Genomic DNA, 10,113 nt, shown 5'->3' with positions numbered 1-10,113 from the left:
GTTCTGGGGCGCTGTGGTGAAGCCCACCCGCGGCGGTTTCTAGCAAGCAGGGAGTAGGCCACTTTGCCTACAGGTGTCGTCGAGCGGTCGCCGCTGTCACGCAAGGGCTTGCGGATGGAAGGAGGATAGAAGGGAGGGAAAGGCGATCGAGCCGAGCCGTCGACCGGTTTGACCCCCTGATTTCCGGTTGCTGGGGCGTGACCTGGAAGGAGTTGGGTATGAGGAGGAGGGTAAGAGGAAAGCGTCGCGGACAGCGAGTGAAGACAGCCCCATTTACCCATCCGTATCGAGATCGAAACCGGTACTACTGCGACGAGTGTATACGAACCAAGGCTCTTCTGGTCTTGAAAGTGACACGGGAAGGTTTCTATTCACTGTCAAAACCTTCAGGCAGACGGACATACAAGGAAGACATGCTGTGAGGTGCAAGCAGGATGATAACATTAATTAGGAAAACGTAGCATTTAGTGCTACACGGCGTGTCGCACTGACTCGCGTTAACTCTTGTATTTGGAGATATTTGAGGGGAATATTTCTATGTCACAGGTGCTAGGCTAGGCTGTTGCCAGCGCACGTTTGGTCTCTGCTGTTGCCGATGGTTTTATTGCTTATATGCAGATGGAAGGCCGTAGAACCGAACGTCAGGCACCTACAGCCCACACTTATACATTCCTTTGCAAAGCGTAAAGATTTGTGTTGCTAATCACGTCAATGTGTGATTCGTTGATAATTATTTCAATGCACACTGGACACTTATGACATTATCGAGTTCTCGGAGTGCCCTTCCTTCGCACGCGATCAAGAATTTTTTTATTATAATTATTATGCGCGGATCGACGACGACTATCACGCTGCCCAATCTTCCGATCGAGTTCGTGTTGGGAACCAGTACACACCGCTCGTGTTCCCGCCGTGTCGGCGGCTCGTTCGCTTTTCGAGGTTAATGGACTTCAGTGGCGGGTCGTGCTCGCCTGGACGCGTACTTTGCGCGTGCACAGAGCACTTGTAGACGCACGCACACACGCACGCACGCAGACATGCGGGTCTCCACAGCTGCTAGGCGTCTGCGCCGGCCACCTTGGGTTGTTTCATTGGCCGTCGATTTGCGCGAGCATGCCCCGGTGTGTCTTAGAGCGCGCGCCTTCGCGTTCCAGCTGCTATCGAGTGTGCAAACTGGAGCCGAGACATCGCTGCACTTTAGGCTCGACTTTAGTTCATTCTCTTCCTTGAAACCCTCGTGTGAATATTGTGAATGTGGCATAGAAAACTAGAAAACGTCCTATCTTCAGTGTCACTTGTACACGTGAAGGATGCAGAAGCCATTACACGCGCGATAGTTACAGCGGATTATAATCAGCTCGTTAATTGAGAAAGCCAAGGAGCAAACAACTCGAAACTCTGGTCAGAGTGTAAAATAGTGCTGTCGGCAGCCGTGCGGGCATCATTGCGCTTGCAGAGCAAAGCGTTGTTGATAATCACATGGCATCTCGGGAAAATATGTGGCATTGGCAGAAACTAAAATAGGGCACGCATGCGAAGCTTGTGAAACAATAGAAGTACCTCGAAGGTTCGAATAGTATGCATGGTTTAACTGCAGTGTGACAATTGTGTGAAGCTCTTCTGAAGTTGAAATTTCACTGAATAAATATGTTGTGTTTTACCACGCCGTAGTTCGGAGGGTTGCACTCAGCTTTCTTAAAAACTATTACTTGGTTTCCTGAAAAACTATCCGCCACACGTACCCATGTCTTTGTGTATAATTGTTGTTCTGTACGCTTACTGCATGTCGTAACTCAAACGGGAGTCTGGATTTTGTTTACGAGATTTACGAACGCTTGTCAGAAGGGGCAGAGGAATATTTTTTTAAGGCAGCAAGAAGTAAAAGCCCTGTTCAAAAGAGCATCAGTGAGTAATTGATTTCTAGTTCCCACGCAGGTGTGTCAGCATTGTTGTACAAGATTTATTTTCAGTTATGGGGTATCACTTCTGATTGCCCACCTAAACCTTTTTTTTACAGAAACTGTCTCGACGTGAGGGAAGTTGGAGAGCCTTTTGCAGTGACGGGAGCAGTCTAAGGTCAGCATTTCTTCGTGCAAGGCTCAGCACTGCATGCCAACGGGGCCGCCTCGAGCTTCGTTCCTTACACAAAAGTGATAGTTCTTAGGAGAGGAGGGAAAAAACGAATCGATTGTGGTTTTTAGGCTTTTTTTCGTGTACATACCAAGTATCACATTCAAGGACACATTTGCAAAGCCAATGAAGCAACACAGACAAGCATACACATTAAGTATTGAGAGGTAAGCCGCCAGAGCTGCGCCTCGTACATCAGCCCGCCCTGTAGTGTACATAAGTACGTGTTGCTTTATGTGTTGTGAACCTGTTATTATGTTGTGCGTTACATACACACGTGTTTAGAAGCCATGTCGTACGCGTGCGTAGGCGTTCAGTATGAGGATCAAATGAGTGTTGATGTGGGAGAGAAAGTGCAGGCATTTACTTTTAAGTCGCAGCGAACAATGGCGACGTGACAACCTCCCCTTCCGATCATGATGTTGCAGAGTGCATCACATTAAGTGGTGCGTGAACGCTCCTGAGCCAAACAGGATACCTGGTTTCCCGACTTCCGTGATAAGGCAGCGCATATCAGACCACGAGCAGCTTTTTTTTTCATTCAGACGCCTAGTGCTTGTCAAGCGACTACAATTAAACTTGCAACAATGCTTGTCAGCGTCGAGGGAAAGAGACTAAACCTTTGAGTACCAGGCAGCCATTTAAGTGTACAGCACGCACAGCAGTAGTGTCGGAAAGCATGGACAGATACAACATGATTTCGTGTTGAGCAGAGTGAACTACCTGTAAGCATCGTCACACATGCACAACTGCACTAACTTTCCCACGAACGATGCGCTCTTGGCACTGCCTAGCGGAAGTAGCGTATTGTGCGCGGACTGCGGTAAGGATACTTTTATTGGCGCTCGTCCTTTTTATTCTGTGGTTACGGAATGAATGAGGAATTTGAGTTTTGCGCGTCCAAGCAACACCTGGGTTACGAGGCGCTCTGTAGTACAGGGACACGAATGAATTAGAACTACCTGGGATTCGTGAACGTCGGATGAAATCTTGACGACTCACTGGAGCTATTTCATTTGGTCTCTCCTCCACAAAAACGTCCGCTGTGGCCGGGAATCGAACCCGTGAGCTCGTTCTCAGTAGCCGCAACGCCTCAGCCACGGAGCCACCGCGGCGGGTTGCGTGTTAGTGGCGAGTGCTCTTCAAGTCCGAGTTCCCCTTTTTCAGAACTTCCACGTCTGTCCACGTGGTTTGGATAAAAAGTTGTCTCTTGTTTTTAATCTTTTTAATGCCTAGAGACAGCTATAGAGGCAGCATTGTTGTGAGGCTTATCTCTTTCCGACAATGTCACTACATCACTACCTCTGTAGAAGTCTGCTGTCTTCGAGTCGACGCATAGTAATAACGTCTCTGGCACTTCCGATACATGATCACCGACATATGCTGTCGAACTTCTAATGGCTGTGCAAGCCACGTGTCATTAGCAATCCATTCGCACATGTTTTCATCCGTTTTTCAAGCTTCTGCCACTATCACCAAGTATAGCCACATCTTAGGCAGGCCACGGTTATTATCATGTTTTTGTACAAAATCTGAGTTCAGTAACAGACATAGGACACCATGTGCATTCGCAACATTACCTTTGCGCTTGCAGATGGCTTTTGTTTTTGCACCACCCGTAATTTTCTTCCGCTTCGAACGGCTAGGAAAAGGCTCCCGAAGAGGCTTCACAAGTTGCTGATAAAGGCTGTCGGACGAGGCCAGGTATTCCACTCTGCGTCATACTCCGTGCTGTTGAAAACAAAAAAAAAATGGTAGTGAATTAACCGGCCTGTGGGGATGTATTTCGGCCTATGCTGTGCGCAGTAGCCAACGCCAAATCTGTAAACGAAGCCGTTAAAGCATACGTCACCTGCCATGACTGGTTGCTTTGAAACTTGATGCAAAAAGAATCATTTCGATTTTGATTGTCCGGTAGGCGACCCTCGACTAGATTTTTCCTAGACAAAATATAGTTAACAACCAACATCGCTCGCACTTTTCCGAGTTCAAATAATTATCGCTCGTGAAAAAGAAAAGCGAGGAAGTAGTTTTACAAAAGTTTTATCTTTTTTGACGATTGTTGCGCCATCAGACCAGAGCTGACGACTCCTGCAGCACACTGTTTGCACGCGAGCCAATGAGCCAATGATCTTGAGGGTTTATGTCTAGACCAGTGCGTAGGCTTATTGATACAACCAGAACACGCGCACGAGTAAGCATATCTTTCCAGTATCCGCACAAGATGAGTTTTGGTTGATCGAACAGCGCGGCTTGACATGTGAATTGAACTTTAGCCAAGCGATGAAATGAGTTAAGAATATAGACAAGCTTTTCTGGCGACGCCAATCGGGCATATCATCGTTGCTGTCACGCCACTCAAAGAGGCACGCGCTAACTTTTGTTGTTGTGATGCGTGTGCCTAACAGCATTTGTGATCTTGTTAGAATGTTGATGCGCAGCCGAATGGCCCCGTTCGATGTACTTCGCATGGACGGCTTCCCCCTTACCCTTATTCGATCATTGTTAAAATCGCTTTCATATCAGTTCATTATTTAGTTCTTCTAAGTGGTGAATGCTTTAACCGGAAGTAAAACCGTGTGCTTACGTGCATCGAATGAATATTTACGAATCGGACATCGAATCAGCACATCGCACTTGTGACGGGGAATTTGTGAGAGCTGCAGTGTGTAATAGTCTATCACTGAAAGGGAAAGCTTTTCTCGTGAATGAGACAGGCACAATCATTTATGACGTGAAATGTCTAGAGAGCACTGGAAATAGAAAGAAACACGATTGTACGCGCACTGAGGATGTTCACCGCACCGAGCTTATTGCTTACGACATTCCCCCTGTTATCCTTGATGTACATTCGAATGTTTGCGTATTTTTTTTGTGCCTAGTCAACCATAAAAATGTCGCATCAGCTTTGCAAATAGTATTATGCCCAATTATTTTCAGTTATAACTCCACTTCCAACAGGGTAAGCATACAATGAAATGCATTTTGTTCATACCATGGCGGCGGCCGGCTGGGTTCTCTGATTGCCGTTTTCGCAGACTGTACATGTGCCGTGAGCAGTCAGGAATGCCCCGTTAGTGGCTTGTCGCAGAGCTTCAGCGCCTGCGTTTGCCCATCAGACGAGGGACATGTCATTAACTCACATCAAGAGCAGCGAGCAGCAACCTGCAGTGGATGTCATTTTGGATGGCTTATTTACATATCGAGAGGCACGACCACTAGTTCCTGAATCAGATAGCCGATTCTCGTCTGTGTCTGTGACCAAGTGCCACCGATCTGGTTGAAATATTGGAAACGTTGGTGTTCTCACACTGCATGCAAAATTACATCTGTTGTGGTTAAATTGCTTGTGATTTGCTTGCACTATTTGTCCCCATATAAAAGTAACAAATTACTTACAATGCACGAGCGAAAACTTGTTTGAGAGTGTTTTCAAGTAGAAATGAATTTCGGCCCTTGGAAAAATTCTGCAATTCGAAATATCCTTAGTAGAGATGTGGCAATGCGATCCTCCAAAAGAAGCCAAACTTTCGCCTTACGCTGTTGTATAATTTGTTTCAATCAAGTAACTTTAAAGTTGGCGCCAATTTCGCCTGAATGCCATCCAAGACCATTACACTGAAGACTGTTCGCTGTAACGCGCCTCTTGTAACCACGCGCGCATTTCTGCTCTTTGTACAAAGGTGTTGTTTTGCAATTTCACAGCCACATGTACAGAGCTAGGGAAAACGCAGTTTGTATAGCCAGCATTGTCACATACGATTCGCGCATGTGTACTCGTAGCTTTGTGTAACTAACAACAGTACGTTGACATTATGTGGGCGTACTGACTACTCGTTCAGTGTAGTTGTGTTGGCGCCTCTGTATACTTATGAAAGCGCATTTTTCAAGGCCTGTGATGTATGTGTTTTTTGGTCGAGTTTTGCGACAGCACCAGGGTGTGGCTCTTCATGCGTGCTGTCGGGGGTTAGTGGCTATTTTGCAAGCGAGTTTAAGTACATGAAACGCCGCATTGATATTGGTTTTTGTCATCAGCATAAAACATTAGTTTCCCAACGTATTGTAGGCCCAAAATATTCAGCGTTTTGTGGACTCACGGGCACGCACGCCCTGAAAGCAATCGAGTCACTGTTTTCAGTTACGCCTTGTGTGGTACAAGCACTAGCTGGAGTAAATAATTGATTGGCTTTCAATTGATCTGCGAAATATCTGGAAATAGATACTGATTTACTGGTCACTCCATACCGACACTCCACTGACATTAACCTAAATGAAAGGCGCTTGTTCTGATTAAAAAAAGAGATTGTTGCTGCGTAAGTACAGCATGCTATGTGTCCTTCTTTCTCTGCTTCAGCGCTCACTGAAGATGTCCTTACAAATACCTAACATTTGTTGTAAATATTTTGATTGGGTCTTTAAGCTAAGCTCGTGGTTCTATCGCGTAAGTTGCGGATTCAGCACCATATTGCCGAAATAAGAATGATGCTGAACCGTGCTACTTAGGAGCACGCTTTATGGAAACCATCTACCAGAAAAAGGCGCTTATAAACTCTTATGTTCCAAAAAAGAAACCAGCAATCCACTGCATGGTTCTGATGTTTAAAGCTTTGATTTGATTTAATTTGGTAGGTATGTAGATACCATCGTCCGAGAACTATCTTTGCACTGAAGATAATCAGATTCCCTGTCTCTCGACTGCTCAATTTTGACTTAAGGAACAGTAACAAAAAAAAAAAAAACGATGGTTGTTTGAAGGTGGCAATTCGGCTCCTCGTCGTATTGAGTTATGCGGAAGGGTTCGCCGTTTTCAAACAGCAACTTGGAACCCTTAAGCGAACGTCCTGTAGCTTGTTCGTCCTGGAAGTTTACTTCTTATCGAACGATTTGGTGTAAGAATTCAGTCACCGAAGAAGGCAAGGCATGTATGGAAGAGGCCAAGGAACGGATCTTTGCTTCTGAATGACCTGAAAATACAGTCTCTGTAACGAAGATAATTAGAAAGGGTCGCCATTAACGACTGATGCCGACATATCTCGCAGTGTGACAGAACCTGACAGTGCAGCACAAGTCACAGCATGCTATTTAATGGGGAAAATGCGCTTTCTATCCACGGTGTGTGAATTGTATAAATAATCAAAGTACCCGGTGAACTCCATAAAAGAGGAATTTTGGAGCTGACGTTTTGTTTATTAAGTGTGAATGTTTACAGGCATTTATCGCCTCCCAGGAGCCGTGCATTGTCGCCTACCTTGTTTCCCAAAGTGACAAAAGCTTGTGTGTCTAGTCAAGACAATATTCTAAAGCTCTTAGGAGCTTTTAGCATTCAAATTGCTTTGCGTGGTTTTTCCAGGCTGAGATGATTATGTGTGTTATCTGCTAATTTCTTTGTGCAAGATGAAGAGATGCAGTTGTTTCCAAATATGATTCTCTTTGTTTCTGCTTGATACAGTATTTTGGAGTGACAACACTCGTGGTCGTTTTCAGGCGCATATGAATATGTATGTATTGAGCTCGTTGTTTGTCCGCATTTAAAAAAAGTGGCCCAATCCTGTCATCTGGTTCAGAGACGACAACATTGTTTTTGTTTCTTGCATCTTGTATCTTATGTAAAAAGAATTTATTGTAGCCGTGTGCAACAGCGTGCGGGGTCAGTGGCAATATTCTTTGTTCGTCTGTGAAGTTTTTGAAATAAAATATTCTTTGTTTGATAAAATGGACTCTTGTACTATCGTACAAGACGTAAACTGGCAAAATGAAGCAGCTTACAATAGCAAGTGACTGGCAAAAGTAAGTACAAATCCTTGTATTGCGTTATTTGAAGTATACGATAGAATTATTTTGCGCACGACGGCGCGTTGTGACGAGGTCATGGCGGCATCTTCTAGCTACCGGCTACGTATCCAGGGGCAGCAGAACGTGCCTCAGTATTATTAGGCTCCAGCTTGTTATCCACACTCACCCGAAATGTTTACGCCAGTGGACTACTGTGTACTACTATGGGTACTACAATGAACTATGTGGTAATTTTCCTGCCTGTATTAAAGCATACGGCACACGTGCCTGGCTCTAAAGTTCTCTGCCTTTGACCAAATCAGTAGCAATCAAAGTCAAATAAGCAGCAAGTAAGTATCCATCATCGGTGGCTCTCGGACCGTGACACCGGCGTGATACGTGTAATGCCCGCGTTCCGTTCAAGCCCACTGATCGACCCTCCGCCACTTACGCAGCCTTCGGCACCGACAGAAACTGACCCCCCTTCACACTACTCAGGGATGCTACTTCAGAAGTTTGGCGGGAAGAGATGTTGTACTTTGCTGAGGCGTAGGGGGGAAGGGTTACTGGTGCCTCATTCAGCGCCTCCCTCATGAAAATGGACTTTGAGCTTTATTTGTATTGAGGCTCAATGGAGATAATAAAAATAAATTAAAGCTCATACTTTATGGACTAAAGTCATGAGGAAGTCAATAAGCCTTTTATCACGCAAACTGAACCAACATTTTATTGTTTTCTGTAGAAAATAAATAAACATTTTATTGCAAAAGTGCAACAAGCTTTTTATTGCCTTCAATATATTGCCTTCAATTGCCTTCAGAGAGTTTTAACAGACTTTGTATTGCCTTTGTATACGGTCACTCAAACTCCTAATTTGTGGGCTGTGGTCGTTAGACAGGCAACAAGCTTTTTATTACGAACACACAGCTAGCATCTTATTGACTTCAAAATGTTGAGTTTCAATAAACTCTGTATTGTGTTTTTATAACCTTCCCATGGAGGTCTGGTAGTTTATTGGTGCATATATGACGGGTGCTATTGCGCCGCGTGCCCCGCCGCATGAACCGAGATCGCGCGATGGACGGCCCGTCACTTCGTCTTGGGAGCACTTCGGAGCGGTGGAGCCTGGGGTGACGGACGTCGCCGCCGGAGAGTGCGAGACCGTAAAAAGCTCCGCTGATAAAACTTGCCAGAATACCTGACTCACAGGCAGCAGGATATTACGACTGTACTAAAGAAGAATTTTATAGAAAGCTGACTGAGATAAATATAATAAAAACTCGCCAGATACTTTATTCAAACTAAGCTTATAAAGAACAGGATGGTATGACTGAGCACAGAAGGAATGTTATGGAAATTTAATCGGGACAAACTCAATAAAAACCCGTCAGAAACTGTCGTCAAACCCGACTCACGCTCAACAGGATGTTACGACCATGCTCAATAAGAATTTCATAGGAAGCTGTTCGAGAAAAATTTATAAAAACCGCGCGAGAAACTTACAAGAAACTACATTCAGAACCGGTAAGGCGTATTGACTTGGCTCTATAGACTTCTAATTACAACTCGGAGGCCAATTTGTAATGGAAACTCAATAGATATAGTCTATAAAATGCTAACAAAATTTTATAGGATTCTTTTGAGATATCTGTATAACAAGTTTATTAAATTTCGCTAAGAATTTTTATGAGGGTTCACTAACGCTTGGGAAGCGGGATCTCCACAAAGGGCGTTTCAGTTAGTGAGGAGCCGGGCCCTCACTAAATTACGAACACTCTTCTCCCGGCCAAGACTACAAGCGCCGCAGCACCGACGCTTATAATTTTAAAATATTTGAAAAGTATCGTGGTAATTCTTTAGAAGGGAAAATAACTGGCACTGGGAACACGGAAGTCGTCGCACTTGTCTAAGTTTGCGAGTGCATACGATTGGGAGGTCATAGAGAACTCTGGAACTGGGAACCAATATCCGCCGTGCCAACAGGTGCTTACCCTTTCGGGAACAGCAGGAATAACGGCAACAACAAACTGGTAGTCCTGCGCTGTAACATTTGGTGGGCCGCAGTCAACAGTCCTCCAGGACGGAGTCGTTCTCATGCAAGGAGCGCTGTACGGGGCTATCATCCGCTCGCCATACAAACATTTCCCCTCTTAACCGCACGAAACCATTTCGTCACAGAGGTGAGATGCCTTCCCGCGTAACACTTAAGGA

The 10,113-nt window shown here is 45.1% G+C and overlaps 1 protein-coding gene across 6 annotated transcripts in view; it reads left to right on the top strand.

The window, feature by feature from the left end:
- The window catches only part of Nep3 (M13 family metallopeptidase neprilysin 3), a 133,962-nt gene extending 126,119 nt beyond the window's left edge, over positions 1–7,843 (top strand). For all 6 annotated transcript variants that reach the window (XM_077677022.1, XM_077677020.1, XM_077677016.1 and 3 more), the window contains one exon: positions 2,018–7,843. The gene's annotated coding sequence lies outside the window, so the exon portion shown is untranslated. The remainder of the gene's footprint in view (positions 1–2,017) is intronic.
- Positions 7,844–10,113: the final 2,270 nt, after the last annotated feature.

The sequence above is a fragment of the Haemaphysalis longicornis genome, unplaced genomic scaffold, assembly GCF_048455015.1.
Source record: "Haemaphysalis longicornis isolate Haplotype H1 unplaced genomic scaffold, Haemaphysalis longicornis Haplotype H1 scaffold_7, whole genome shotgun sequence".
NCBI lineage: Eukaryota > Metazoa > Arthropoda > Arachnida > Ixodida > Ixodidae > Haemaphysalis > Haemaphysalis longicornis.
The sequence above is the reverse complement of the archived record's forward strand: the minus strand, read 5'-3'. Positions and strand labels throughout refer to the sequence as shown.